We start from the raw sequence: 11,468 nt of genomic DNA on the forward strand, positions 1-11,468 counted from the left end.
AAAATCAGATTAGATCCGAAAAGGAGTTTTAGATATTTATTTGGGAATACATCCTTTATGAACATATTTGAAAGCTTTTAACAACAAACTTTGATCATGAAGCATCTAAGCTTGAATATCATCACATGCATGTTGTTTTGAATACCATTCATGAGTTTGAAAGGTTCAAAAATCCTTTTTGATAGAAAACTTAGGGTGCGTGTGGTGATTTTTACCCAAAACATATAGAAAGTGCATTATGTTGATTTTGACTTAGGTTTTGGTCCTTGAATTTTACCATTTACAACATGCATGTTGTGTTTGGGTGAAATCCTACCACCATCATCACCAAAACTGTGAGTGTGAGAAAGTGTTCGTGATTTTACAATAGAATGGAGTAGAAGATGGAGAAAATCCAAGAAAAATAGTAAAGTTGAAGGAATAGTGAAGTAGAAACACTACAAGAAAAATGACTTACAGTCACATCAAAAAAGTGTGACCATATGCGTATAGTGACATTTTATTTTTTCACTAAAAGTGTGACGAAAGGTGACGCCATCGTATGGGTCTTATGGTCACTTTAAAATGTAGTGTCCGTATGATATGAAAACATGTGGCCGTATTATAAAAGTGTGGAAAATGTGTACAGAATTTTGTTCCTTACATATCTAATATTGTAGCGTTAAACCTACAGTAGTCACATATATTTAGTAAACGTGGTGATTGTATATCACTAACTTGCGACATTCATGGTGTTTTAGTGTAGTTGTTTTCTTCTATATTGTCACACAGTTTAAATTTTATTAAGACTATTTTGTATATTTTCTAAACATGTAACTATGGTGAGTGTGACCATGTTTTCTAAATGGTCACATGTAAGTACTTCCATAAGTGGCGAATTGCTAATTATTGGTCACAAAAAACAATCAATTTTTGTGACTATAACCTATCGTATAGAGACACACAATTAAGGGAAATACAATCATAAGTATTATAAAGACACACATTTTGTTAAAATTAAGGACTATTTGGTATCGTATTAAGACTATTGGGTATATTTTAGACACATACTGTCACACCCCGAAACCGATGGTGGAAACGTTCCGGGGTGGAGGACGTCATATAGTATCGCAACCAATGTACATAGTAAGCGTACTAAACACAACCATTACATTACATAAAAATATTTACATCGTCTGAAAACAAAGCGTTACAAGTGTTTATACATATATATATCATATGAACAAAAGTTAAGACGAGTCTTCTATATGCTCCGTCTTCTCCCAAAAGATCGTTGTGTACCTGTCTAATGTGGACCTGAGAATACAAGCAGTTTGAAAATCAGCATAAAGGTGGTGAGTTCATAAGATGTTTGTTTTCTGAAAATGTACAGGTTTCCTTTGGTTTTCCGAAAAAGTTTGTTATCCAATAAAATCCCATATTTTCTTATAAGTAAAGTTTAGTTATCCGTTTGTTATACGATCCGGTTATGTATAATTTGTTATCCCAGGAAAACCCTTATTTTCCTTAAAAGTTTGTAGTCGGTTATGGATTTTGAAAGTAAAGTATAAGTATCTACCATACTTAAAGTGTTTGTGTGATGTTTCCTGAAAACCTGGTTATCCTTGAAAAGTACATTAGTTTTAACATGTATATAAAACTAATAAATATGTGTAAAAGTATTCATAATCTAAATTGCGAGTTCCATAACCATATAATAGACTAGATAAGGCTCGAAACAGGGGCCAATATCTTTTTATGAATTTTATCACCCTTGAACCTTTCGATTCGACTGTAGCTAGCAGCCATGTGCGGGGTTGTCAATCTCGTATAGATATATACACTCAAGTCACATTCTCCCTCTAAGAGATTCTGGTTACGGGGGTAGTCCTACACTCTCGTAACTAGGGGGAATGTTACAAGGACGTGTCTCCAATCTTAAGATTAATTAATTAAAAAATAATAAAACGGGAAATTTTGTTTTATTAGTCCTTCACTCTCGTAACTAGGGGGAGTGTTATCAAGGACTTGTCTAAAGTTCTAAGTTTAATGTTACTAATTCCTCCACTCTCGTAACTAGGGGGAGTGGTAAAGTTCTAAGTTTAATGTTATTAGTCCTTCACTATCGTATCTAAGGGGAGTGTTATCAAGGACGTCTTAAAGTTCTAGGGTTCATGCTTTTAACAGTAATGATGTGGAAATTCATTTGTGAAATATAAAATATAACATTTTAATAATAACTTTCACAAACAGTTTGAATACTAACTCTACAAGTTAAACGGTTGTTTGATAAGAATTCCAGTGTTAAAAACATACGGAATATAAAACAGTTCAAATGAAATCATAAGTTTAAGCACAAGATTCCCTTGTACTTTTGCTTGTATTCCCCCCTGAAAATATTGAAAACATGGAAAAACGTAGGGGTATGAACTCATCAGTCGAGAAATGTGTCAGCTTAGGATGCTAAGTATCAGCTCAGGGCTTGAAAACGCGCGAGGTTCGTGTGTAATATTAATAGATACAAATTTGTATCTAATTAGACCCTGAACCACTAATTAAATATGAATAAATAATTCGAGACGCGAAAACACTTCAATACAAGTGTTTGGAGTGACCTGGGTAACATCTAAGGGTGTGTATGGCTTGGATATGGAGTTTGCTCTTCAAGAGTAAACTCCTAATGGAGTTTTCGTCCCAAACGACCAACTCCCCATGATTTTACGGCCGTAAACTCGTGGTGGGGGTGTTCTTGGGTGTTAAATGGTCTTACAACTCTTGTGGGTAATACTAGGCTTGGTTTTAAGGCATTGGAAGGTAATTTGAACAACTTAAGGACCATTTGAGGAGTTTACGGCAGTAAACTAGGAGTTTACGGCCATAAACTCTCATGTACCCAACCTTGATGTGTTTTGGTGGTCCTAGGTCAATTACAAGAGTTTCTAGTCCAAAGTACAAGCCATGGAAGGAAATTAGGGCACCAATAGACCACCTTATAGGAGTTTACAGCCTAGGAACCATTCCTTGGGGGGTTTACAGCCGTGAACTCCTAGGAGGATGGTTTCATGCATGTTTAAGGTCCCTAACACATTCTTGGATCGTTCTGGACTTTATTCCAAGGCTTAGGAGGCGTTTAAGGGGCATTTTAACACCGTAAAAGGGGTTTACGGCCTATGAAAGGGTGTTTATGGTCCAAGCATGTTCTTGGGCCGTAAAATCATGTTTACCCCTCAAATGATAAGGTTTTGGTGTTCTAAGTCCAGTCTTGTAAGCCCCTAAGTCATATCTAAGCTCTAAAGGTGGTTTGGAAGGGTTTTGAGGCTCAAAAACCCCATTTATGTGAGTTTGCGGTCTAGGGCTATTCTAGGGCTGTAAACTCATGTATTTGGTCCTATTTCATGATTTAAACACGGATTTTAAAGCTAAATGTGTTATACTATGAGTTAGGAAGGATTACATACCAATTTGGGGCTTGAAATGGGTGATTTTGGATCAAGACTTGAATTTTTAAAGAGAGAGTAGAGAGAGAGAGAGTGGAAAAGCTTCAAATGAAGCCTATTCAACTTTAAATAGGGTATGGGTTTGAGGCTCGGTGGAATTTCACCCGATACTGATGTTAAACGGAGCTTTTGGTCGTACCTGATTTAATTGTTGTAACCCGACGTGGTCGAAACTAAAAATTTTCCAAATAATAATTTGGTGCATTTTCATGTGTTTCTAACAAGTTTGGATATTTACGAGGTCATAATAAAAGTCTTAAATTAAATGACTTAATCCAAAAACGTAATCGGAACAATTTGCTAAAGACGAGTTTTATGGACGAAAACGAGTTATGGTGATGAAACAAACGTCGAGTTGTCACACATATAATTACGGTGAACATGTCCATGTTCGGTAAATAGACACATATAATTAATGATGTAACTAACGATTTGCTAGTATTTAGTCTCAACAACAATCAGTTATGGTATTTATTTGCCACATAAATTATTTTCCATGTTATTGTTTAACTTAGTCACAAGAACTTTAGAATAAACATCATTTTAAATCAATTGTAGTCTAATAATTCTTGTATATTATGGCTATTGTTAACCATTTAGCCACACGCTAAAAATTCATGTAAAGTAACCATTGTATATTTTTAGAGACATTAAAAACCTATAAAATATAGACAAATTTATATTAAAGCCATAATAATTCTATTTTTATTGTTACTTTTTCTATATTGTGGATACATCAAAACAATATATAAATGAAAGTAACCAAAAACAACAATATGAAACAATATCAAAATTCAGAATTTGATATTATTAATAATTGAAATCCAAATCCATACATTAAATTCGTAATTAAAATACCAAAAAAATGAAAATTGTACTAATTGCAAGTATTAAAATATGATAAATAAAGCAAAAACATCATAAACCAAAAACTACACATAACTAGGCATTCATCTTGTTGGTAATGCTCATTGTCTTCATGAGAAGGCTATTGCTTGATATAAAAGTTTCCTTGCACTTCTTTGAGTTTTGAAGATAATTGTCTTAAGGTGATTTTATATTTGATACCTATACCAACAACATTGAAACAAAATTGAATAAATAAAAAACATAATAGAGTAGTTTACGAAGGAAAAAAAAAACCATTAATGTATGATTCTTAATCATAGTAGAAACAGGGGAGTTGAAAACTTACTATGTTTCGACAATTCGATTGGTGTTTACTTCGGTTTGATCCACTCCAACAATCCTCAACAGACCAAAATCAGAAACTTAGGGTTCATATCAAAATCCAGCAAAATTTTGCTAACCTTCATATCATGATGAATGATTCTTAATATTGAATCTTCATGTAAACTAGAAAAGTTTCCCCATGCTCCGCATGGGTTGGAGTATTCATGTTTTCGAACTTCATCATAGTTTTTTTAGGGAGTGAAAGTGGAAGGTGAAATAATTGACGAAAACTATCATATATATATATATATATATATATATATATAACATGGTGAAAATAGATATTAGAATTACATAGGTTGTTTATTTACATATTATTCTGGTTTTTGTAGCCTTTTCTGGAACTACAAGGAGATCAAAAAATTCACAAATCATTTGCATACTTCCCGTCATTGAATAAGAAAAAACCTGGCAGAGATTCCAACCCAACAGTTGAAAATTCAGTCGCCTGTGGTTGAAAGTTGTGGAGTACAAACTCCATAGAAACTATAGACATGAAATTTTTTGCATCTTCCATCTAGAAATAAGAATAAGTAATGAACTAACTAACCATCAACTATATTTCATCCTTCAAAGCTATTTGAGTTGCTTCTTTTGCCTGTTAATCGCAAAGTTTAACTTTAAATTTTAGATATTTTATTGTTGTGATGTATCTATGTCAAAAGAAGAAACACGTTTTAAGCACGACTGTTGACTACACATGACAATGTGATCAAACGGAAACATTTAAACGCAAAAAGCATAAAATAAAACTAAGTCGAAGTTGATGGATGCTTCTATCAACCAAATTAATACAAAAAATTACATAAACCACCTCTCAACCATTTATCAATATGCAATATCTATAACATAAATGGCAAAAAATAAATAACATGGATTCAACTGTAGTATAGCACCACAAAGGAAAACAATATTTATAAAATCGATTACATGAAGATATATGAGCCCAGATTGTACCTTTCAATAGTCAACTTCAAAGTAACCTGAATGATGTTTTCTTGTTAATTAAGTTAGTTAATAAGGTCCATACCTGTAACGTCGTTATTTTTCACCTCAATTTTTTTTTTCAAAACCTTTTAACGGAAAATCGCAACGGAAGACTTTATTATATTAGTTTAAAACATTTTCAAACCACAACGTTACTTCAAAATTCAAACATTATTCCAAACCAATTAAAATGTAGCGGAAGCAAAAGTATTTAAGGCAAGTGTCATAAACTACCCAACCCACTATGCAACGCCCCACAAGATTCAACAATTCGTCATATAAAGCATGCAATTTCATACAATCAACCAATATCATATTATTCATCAAATGCATCAACAATTCTCCAAAGCATAGCAAACTATCATCATACCAATCAAATTTATGCTAGCATACCATAAACAACATAATCACCATAATGTAGTCAAATATCAATTTAGACTGTAAGCATGGCAACTAGCAAGCATATCACATTAACATATCATACTCAAACACGAAACAATTACTATTTTTGACATAAAATGAATCAATGATCCGTACGTGAAATGTATTTTGCGACTTATGCACATTTAGTGAGTAAAACTATTAACTCACCTTGGCCTTGACGAATCCTTTTTTAACTCCAAGTTTTGATCTCCCTTGAAGTTCTAAAGACCTCACCTAAACACATATATCATCAAGTTATTAAGTGCTTTCAAATTCTACAACTTTAGCTCATCCTATATTAGTTTTAAATTATTTTTTTTATAATTCCAGCCATGACCACTGTTCAGTGTTTTGATCATAAAACAGAATCTACAGCTCTGATTGGGATGGCATTAGACTTTCTGAAAAACTAGACTCGGTTTTCTAAAACTTCATGAGAGACGAGCATCAACCAATTCTGCCCAGATTAGCAGATATAGCTCTCTCAAGATGGGGAAAATTTGTTGTGCATAATTCCAACACCGAAAAAGAGAAATGAACTTCACAATTACAACCAATCCTTAGGCACCATCAACAAAACATAAAGGAGTGATTTCAGAAGGATTTTGATAGCAAGAATTAGCCAAGAACATACCCATTAAGGCTGAAAATCGAACATATGATAATTCACTAGAGTTGAAGTGAAAAGAAGAAGATTATGTGAACCAAATCACTAGGAATTGAAGCATGGACACAAGAGAATAAAGAATCAATACATACCAACACTTGGGATAGATTTCACAACTCCAATCTTCTTCAAGAAGTCGACGTTTGCAACCCTCGTTCCCTCCTTCTCCTCTCGTTGGCGTCGGCTTCCCCTCTCCCTCTTTGTGATCGTTTTTTTCTTGCTAAAAACCGATCGATGCCGCAAGAAAAACCTTAAAAACTGATTTAATTGGATCGACTCTTCTTGCCAGCGTGACCTAAAAAACAGACATACTCTCATCAAATCTCATTAACACGTCAATTAGTAATGGGGGTTACATTTGATTTTTCAAGGAAAGTCCCTAAACTTTCATAGTTTAAATCCTAACAATCCTAACCCTAATAACTTAACCTTTTTGAGTTTCTTTAATGACACAACAACCCCTCAACATAATTAACACCATCTAAATGATTTAAGTTTACCCTAATAATTCCATAAACTAATTCAATTTAATTATATTTCTATTAATTACTGATTAATTTGTTTAGATATTAAATACATCTTTGTTTTTTATTTCGTTATATTACCTTAAAACCAAAATCATCCTATGAATATAAATATTTGTCTAACGGAAAGTAATATCAATGACGGAAATAAATTTGAGTCGGTACAATACCAGTGTCACTTCTTAACTTCAAACGAAGCTGATCTGCCACCTTCAAACCAATACCAACCTAAAACATAAATACCAAAGACATAAATCCAAATTTATTATCAAACATTTTTTAGAATAAATGTGCAGATACTAAATAATGACTTCTTTTACTTAAAAATAACAAGATTTTTCCAATTTTCAGTTTTGACTCTATATGTCCTTCATACTCAAGAATTAAACAAAACCACATATAGGTGAACAAATTCTTCCAAAAGACTGCGGCAAGTCAATTCATTTGCAAAAGAAAATAACCACACAGGAGATCAATCTAAAACAAAATCAAAAGTTCCACCATGTAAGTACATCAATCTGATCACCCTCCAATACCACCTGAAGGCAAGTGATAGAACATAAATTTTGATTAAGTAAATATGAATGAAACCATAAACCATAACTGTAAGTTTGATTCAACTTTACCAAGTAGAAACACTGCTAACCAGATTTTTCATTGAGGATTTTTGTTGAGTAGCTGGTGTTCAAATAAAAAAAAAGCACAAAGAACATAAAGTTGTATTCCACAGTTGAATTCCTATTCTAATAACAAAGGTCAAATCCAAATAAACAATAAATTACCAAAACAAATGGTGGAAGTAAGAATGAAAAACTCACTTATCTCTTAATCATGCCAAAACGAAAGGAATTTCATGGATATGTATTACTTTGATTAGTCTAAGAAGTATTCTTGATGTTTCTTCTCCGTCTTGAAGCCCCGCCTATGACTGAGTCGGAGTTTGTTGGCCACCTGTTTTCTTCTCCATGCTTATAGCTAAATAAAATGACGAAATTTCTATTGAAATTGAGGAGAAATCAGAAGCAGAGAACAGAAATCAAAAGCAGAAAGAAAGGCACCTGATTTGATTTCAGAGAATGGAAGTGGAAGCGTATACATGAAGGTGGTCGTTGTTAACAGGGAAGACAAATAGGGAATGGCGGTGGGGGTTCTATGTCTGTCGCCTTCAATTGTTTCCCTTTTCTCCGTGTATCATACCGCCTCAGATTGCTTCGATTTCAAAATCCAGACTCAAGTAACCCAAGGATTTTTTTCAATTGAAAGGCACACAGACAGAACTAAAGTTCCCTAAAAACCCTTAAGATGCGTTTTTTAGGCCAATATAAAAACGGAGGGTAGGGGAGATCGAGATAGGCACGAACACGAAATCGAGATAGGCGGCAACGAGTTTTTGTTTTTGTTTTTTTTTTTTTTTTTTTTTTGGGGGAGGGGGGGGGGGGGGGGGGGGGGGGGGGGGGAATAGGTAGGAATGAATGTTTTTGTTAAAAAAAATTTGAAAGGTATAAATTTTAAAATATGAAGATGAAATCGATAGGGGCGGCAATATTTTTTTTTAAGGAAAATGAATATTTTATTTTAAAAAGTTCAAAAAAATTAAAAGATTTCACATTTAGAAAAATAAAATAAGTCATATCCTAATAAAATATTTTGGGTCAAAATTTAAGAAAAAAATAAAGTTTAATACTGCCTCCATCCTTAAAATGAAACATGGAGTATTATTTTGAGACGGAGAGAGTAGTTAATAATTTTCATTACCTTTTATATAAAAAAAAAAATCAAAGTTCTAATGAATTACTTTTAAATTGTTAAATACTATAAAGTTTGATCAATGATAGTAAACTAGGAATAACTCTAAAGCAAATACTTAAGTGGGCGATACAGGGGTGAGGTGGTGTGGGGGTATCTGTGTTGATGTAAAGTGGGTGGGTAGGGTCGGATATGGGTATGGGTAGAGGATGGTAGGGGTTGGTGGATGAGTATATACATGTGAGTTTCATGGTATGGTTCGGATATGTGTAAAGTAGGTGTAAGTATGGGTGGGTGGTGTAGGTTATATAAGGTGAGGGTGGGGTGTGGGAGTGAATATAGGGCGAGGTGGGTGGTATTGGTGTAGGTGGGGGTAAAGTTAGGTGAATTGGTGGGTGTGTGTGAGGTGGGGATGTAGGAATGTGCCTTAAGCCTAAACCTATAAGACATGAGACCTAATCCATAATCCATAAGCCCTAAGTCATAAGTCATAAGCCAAAAGCCAAACATCATGCACCACAAGCTATAAGTTATAAGTCTTAAGCCTTAAGTCATAAGTCTCGAGACATAAACCATAAGCCATAAGCCATAAGCAATCAACATTAAGTTATAAATCATATATAAGCCACAATCCTTAATCTATAAGACACAAGCCATAAGTTATAATCCTTAAGACCTAAAACACAAGTTGTACGCCTTAATCCTACAATCTCTAACACCCACCATAAGGCATAGGGATTAATGCTTGGTACATGCTTAGTGCATAGGGCTTTATTTGTAGTGCTTATGGATTCGGGCTTATGTGGTAGTTCTAAAGGCTTAGGTCTTATGAAATACATGCACATATACATATATGCATATACACATACACAAATGCATAAACTCTAAGACATACCCTATAAACTGTAACATCCCAAAAATCTCGGCCAGAAAAGACTGATTTTCATTTATGCTTTTAAAATAATTTCAGAGTAAATCATTTTGATTTAAAAGAGTTGCGGAATTTGTTCCAAAAAAAACGTAATAAAATAATATTTACCAAAGCATTTCATAAAAGAAATGTATTTTCATTATATAATCAAAACTCGGGATGTCATGTTCCGATACAGACCATAAAGCATAAACGATAACATTACAAGTCATTTAACAAATATATACATATACAAACTTGTAAACAAAACAACTTGATGATTCATCCATCTTATGCCCTTGCGTCACTTCTTGTAATACAAATAAACTGAGTGGGTCAGGCTTGGGAGCATGGTGAGCATGTAGGGTTTTCAACCCACATTAAATAATTAAATTAATTTTCATCAACCAACAATAACCCAATTACCTATTCTTGTTATTCTCACTTTACGTCCCTAAAATAACTAACACAAGGGACCTAGTCTAAGAATATTTCATCGGGGCGACAATACATGCATTCGGCGGTTTCCCGGCAATATATGTCAAATAAGGCAACCATGAGGGGGATGGAGTACAGCGAATGAACACCCAAGTTCATTAACACCTACAGGTGGCGAACCTGCTAGAGTTCCACATGACTGTCTAGAAAAGTTTGTGGTCGTCATCTAAACTCCGCTAGATGACTGAATCAAAAACAGCATCGAGGCCTCTCATCTGTTTATCACACAACTATCTACCCATGTTCTACCCGACATATTAGTAGATAAAAATATATATTTTTATACATAGTTTAAAACCTGTATAGCATTCTCATTCAATACATATTCCAAGCAACAGATGAGACACATACACATAACACGTATTTCATAGAGAATAAATCATATCTATGAGATAGAAGAAAGTGAATATACATTCACACATATAACAACAAAGTATACACATAACACGTATTTCATATAAAATACTTCATAATTATGCGTTAGAAGAAAGTAACCACACACTCACTTGATCAGAAGATGACCGGACAGCAATACGACTTGTAGAAGTAGTATTCTTCACCAGATCTAGAAGATCTTCACAAAAATCAGGCTCCTCAAGGGCAGAGCTTCGGCTTAGGAACTGCACTTCTCGGGGATTCAGGGCTTCGGGATACTTCTGGCACGCAAAACGGTGCAAAACGGGAGAGAGAGAAGAGAAAAAGAGCAAAACTCTCGGCTGCCCTCGCAAGCCCTTTTATAGAGTCTGAGCCTCGCATTACACTGGGCGTAATGCCCTTACGCGGGGCCTACTCCTCCGAAGTCGTCACTGCTTGCGTCATCGGAGCTTCGACGTCATCGCTTACGAACGCGGAGCACTCGAGTGGTATGTTGGGTGTACAACACTACGCTGGGCGTAGTGTTGATCGGAACGTTGACTCCTCCCCCCTTCGGATATTATCCGAAATATATATATAAAAATTTATATTTCAATTATTTAATAAACTTCAAAAATTCATATCTTCAT

General features: G+C 34.3%; 1 long non-coding RNA gene across 5 annotated transcripts; it reads right to left on the reverse strand.

The window, feature by feature from the left end:
• Window positions 1-4,253: 4,253 nt before the first annotated feature.
• Window positions 4,254-8,650, reverse strand: LOC145017915 (uncharacterized). Of its 5 annotated transcripts, none has more exons than XR_013666706.1 (8): window positions 8,369-8,650; window positions 8,129-8,285; window positions 7,481-7,538; window positions 6,879-7,081; window positions 6,288-6,353; window positions 5,260-5,307; window positions 4,672-5,117; window positions 4,254-4,544 (listed from the first exon to the last, which is right to left on the reverse strand). It is a non-coding gene; the product is annotated as an uncharacterized LOC145017915 (long non-coding RNA). The 5 variants fall into 5 exon arrangements; XR_013666704.1 differs by adding an exon at window positions 7,937-7,988 and having other exon boundaries at window positions 4,672-5,307; XR_013666705.1 differs by having other exon boundaries at window positions 4,672-5,307; window positions 8,179-8,285.
• Window positions 8,651-11,468: the final 2,818 nt, after the last annotated feature.

The sequence above is a fragment of the Lactuca saligna genome, chromosome 9, assembly GCF_052625555.1.
Source record: "Lactuca saligna cultivar CGN05327 chromosome 9, ASM5262555v1, whole genome shotgun sequence".
In the NCBI taxonomy this organism is placed as follows: domain Eukaryota; kingdom Viridiplantae; phylum Streptophyta; class Magnoliopsida; order Asterales; family Asteraceae; genus Lactuca; species Lactuca saligna.